The sequence below is a fragment of the Mugil cephalus genome, chromosome 1 (genome assembly GCF_022458985.1).
Source record: "Mugil cephalus isolate CIBA_MC_2020 chromosome 1, CIBA_Mcephalus_1.1, whole genome shotgun sequence".
Classification (NCBI taxonomy): domain Eukaryota; kingdom Metazoa; phylum Chordata; class Actinopteri; order Mugiliformes; family Mugilidae; genus Mugil; species Mugil cephalus.
The window spans coordinates 22,140,179-22,143,522 of record NC_061770.1 but is presented as its reverse complement, the minus strand read 5'-3'; the positions used below and the strand labels follow the sequence as shown (position 1 = coordinate 22,143,522).

The 3,344-nt window shown below is 35.8% G+C and overlaps 1 long non-coding RNA gene across 1 annotated transcript; it reads right to left on the bottom strand.

Moving 5' to 3' along the window:
• Window positions 1-1,086: 1,086 nt before the first annotated feature.
• Window positions 1,087-2,600, bottom strand: LOC124996612. Its single transcript, XR_007110871.1, has 4 exons — window positions 2,576-2,600; window positions 2,154-2,484; window positions 2,000-2,059; window positions 1,087-1,890 (listed from the first exon to the last, which is right to left on the bottom strand). It is a non-coding gene; the product is annotated as an uncharacterized LOC124996612 (long non-coding RNA).
• Window positions 2,601-3,344: the final 744 nt, after the last annotated feature.

Sequence of the window (3,344 nt, the reverse complement as noted above, 5' to 3'; positions counted from 1 at the left end):
CCTGTATCATACAGCATAGCATATTTACTCTGAACCAACAAAAACATGACGTTATTGTATATGAAAGTAGGTAGAGTAGGTGACATGACAAATGATTTACTAGTTAGAGATGGATACAGTCGTTCTGTCTGTGCCATCCTGTATAAAATACTCCAGTCAGTTCAGTTAATTTCAATTTTATTTGCATAGCATCAATAACAATACAAGTTCTCTCAAGACACTTCACAAAAACCGTCCTGAAACCCCCAGAGCAGCCTGGAGGAGAAACTCCCTTTCAGTGTCAGTGTCATACCAGTCACACTCAGGCTTATTTCATGATGTCAGCTGTAACCTACATCTGTGTTATGAATACATGATTTATAAAGTTTCATAGATTAAACTTCTAAACACGAGTTAGCTCTAATTAGCTAAAACAGATTATTACAGATTATTACAGGACAGTAACTACTGAATCAAACAACCAATAGAGATGTTCAATCTTCCTTATGAAAAGTTATTCCTCGTGCCCTGTTTTGTTTGGTCCGCTGACTTTACAGGAGAAGCTTAAAAGTCCAGTTGAGGCTCAGAGTTGAGCAGACGGCCGACATGGACATGAAAACTCCTCCTCAGTCTCTGAGTTTTGTCCTCAGAGTCTGAGGAGAGAGTGTCTGGGCTGTTTATTGTCTCGGTGCTCTTGCTGGACTGAATGTGGTTTAGCCTCATTTTTACTTTTTGGAACTTGAAGTTCTCACTGCTTGTTGAGCCAAGATGTCTACCTGCTCATTCCCCTCTACGCCGACATAAGGAGGACCCAGAGGAAGCTAGTAGATGGTCTCTTTCCTCCCATGCTATATAACGTGTGAAATACTTAATTCATCAGATCCGTTCTGCTGGCAAGCTCCAAGAAACTGGTGTTTGTTATCTCACTCCCACCATCCAATCCAATCCTAATATTATCAGTTCTGTGTGGAATAAAAAGACAAATGATCAGAAACCTTTGTCTTCATGTATATTTATTTATCTGGGATAAAAAACGCTGCACCTGCACACCCTGTATACGGATCTTTGGAGAAAAATGATGTCATGATACAGTATTTTTGAACAATATCAAATCAAATCAAACTTTATTTATATAGCACTTTTCATACATAAAGAAATGCAACACAAACAGGCCTGGGCCTTAATAAAATGAGAGCTCACCGTGGGTTTTTGTTCTAATCTTGAGACCAGTTAAAAGCCCAGTACTGGAGGATACAGTGATGTGATTGGAGTTGGAGTTTTAGAGACAGTGCTTTAATTCACTTTGCTTGACTTCTAGAGTTTTACTTTATATTCATTAATGTGATTAAAAACGTTGCTAGCTATAACATCTGTACACTTTTCAGCCCATGTACTCTGAGCTCTCTGGACAGACAGAAGATGTTAACACTTGCACAAGATTAGATGTTTACATTTACATTTTATAGTTTTAAATATGTGCAAATATATATTTCATGTATTATTATTATTATTTTTAAAACTATTAATAATTTAGTGATAAAACTCATGTTAAAGCTTAACTTTGCTAAGGGATACGGGTAGAACCAGGACAGCCACACACTGTCTATTAAGTCTGTCAAGAGAGCAGCAATTAAAACAAGCATATGTGGTGTGCAAAGGCATCAGTACAGTTCATCTATTAATATGGCATCAGTCACCATTCATACATAACACATGCAAAACTTCCAAAACGTCTACAGTATATGTCACTGTCAGCAGGCTGTTCTGAGCCAGAAATTGTTCTTATTGATTTGTCTTTTCTGTTCTCTGTGAAGACAGCATCCAAATGAATAATAACTGGATTCTGGAGCAAATGTAGTCCACAGAGAACAGATTTCATCTGAGAGTTTAGACTGGTTACACAGGTTAGCCCTGAGGAGAGAAACACACTGATTTAAACACAAACATTTGTAGAGACATCACACAACCAGAAGATCCTCAGTGAATAAATATTTAATTAAAGAGCACACAGTTGTCTTACCTCCTCCTGCTCTGACAATGACATCAATTTTTCCACTGATCGTCGTGTACGTAGAGGTGTCTTTTTAGAAGAATTGAAGAAAAAAAATAACACATAATTTAATTTCTTAAATAAACCAAGTGCTGTGATCTGTAACAGTGAGAAATAAACATACCTCTATGGAGTTGTCTGCATGATTGTTTTTGTCTGTGCCCACAGTAACTCCAACATCTGAAATTCCTATGCGTTTCATTACTACATGATTTGAAGTTAGTTTGCCCGCAATAACTCCAACATTTGAAGGTTGTTTGCCCACAGTTACTTTAACATTTGAAATTTGTATGCCTTCCATTACTACATGATTTGAAGTTATTTTGCCCGCAATAACTCCAACATTTGAAGTTTGTTTGCCTTCCATTACTACAACATTTGAAGTTTGTTCCCCACAAACAGAATCAGTTGACTTAGTTCCTGCTGTTTTCAGCTGAAGGTTCTTTGATTCACATCTGGAACAATAAAGAGACATTTTATAGAGAATATTACTGATGTAATAAGACATCAAACATGTCTCCATGTGTGATGTGAGGATTTACTTACTGTGTGTGTTGATGACAAGATGTTAATGTTCCATCTGAAAATGTTCCATCACTGCAGTCAGAGCACACAGTGTCTGAGGAGGATGTACCTGCACACACAACATTATATGGAAGATGAAACTAGTTCAGTCTAAAGTATGAAGAGATGAATTCATGAGGAAATAATAAACTAAAGCAACTAGTTAAACATTATAGTTACAGTTGCATATATCAATAACAGTGTAGATTCACTAACTTTCACTAAAAGTTTGTACAAAGCATCTCATTCTAGGGATTTTCTTTCATTACATATAAGATTCCTCAAAAGAGCACAAATTTCCACATTTCTGTTGTTCTCTCAGTCTTCTGATCAATATCAGGCTTTTGTTCTTTTCAACTTCACTGTTTTGCAAAGTGTGATAAAAGCAAAACATATTTCATTCAGCTGTTACTATGTTCCTTGATATATACCTTCACATTGTAATAATTATGCATGACATGTGGAATTGTTTCTTTAATTGTTTTCATTTTATTTATTTATTTATTTATTTTTTTTGCCACACCTGCTCCTTCAGGAAGTGACATACTAGACCTTTACCACATGCAGACAAATGCTTCACAGTCGGATAATAGATGATGAAATAAATGGCAGAGATAAAAAATAAATAAAAAACAGGCCAAGACACACTGAAGATATTGACTGAATGGGTTTTGGATGCTCACATTTGATATTGTATTTATTATTTATCTTTGCTTTTTTCTCAATTTCTTGTTTGTTTGTTTGTTTTTAC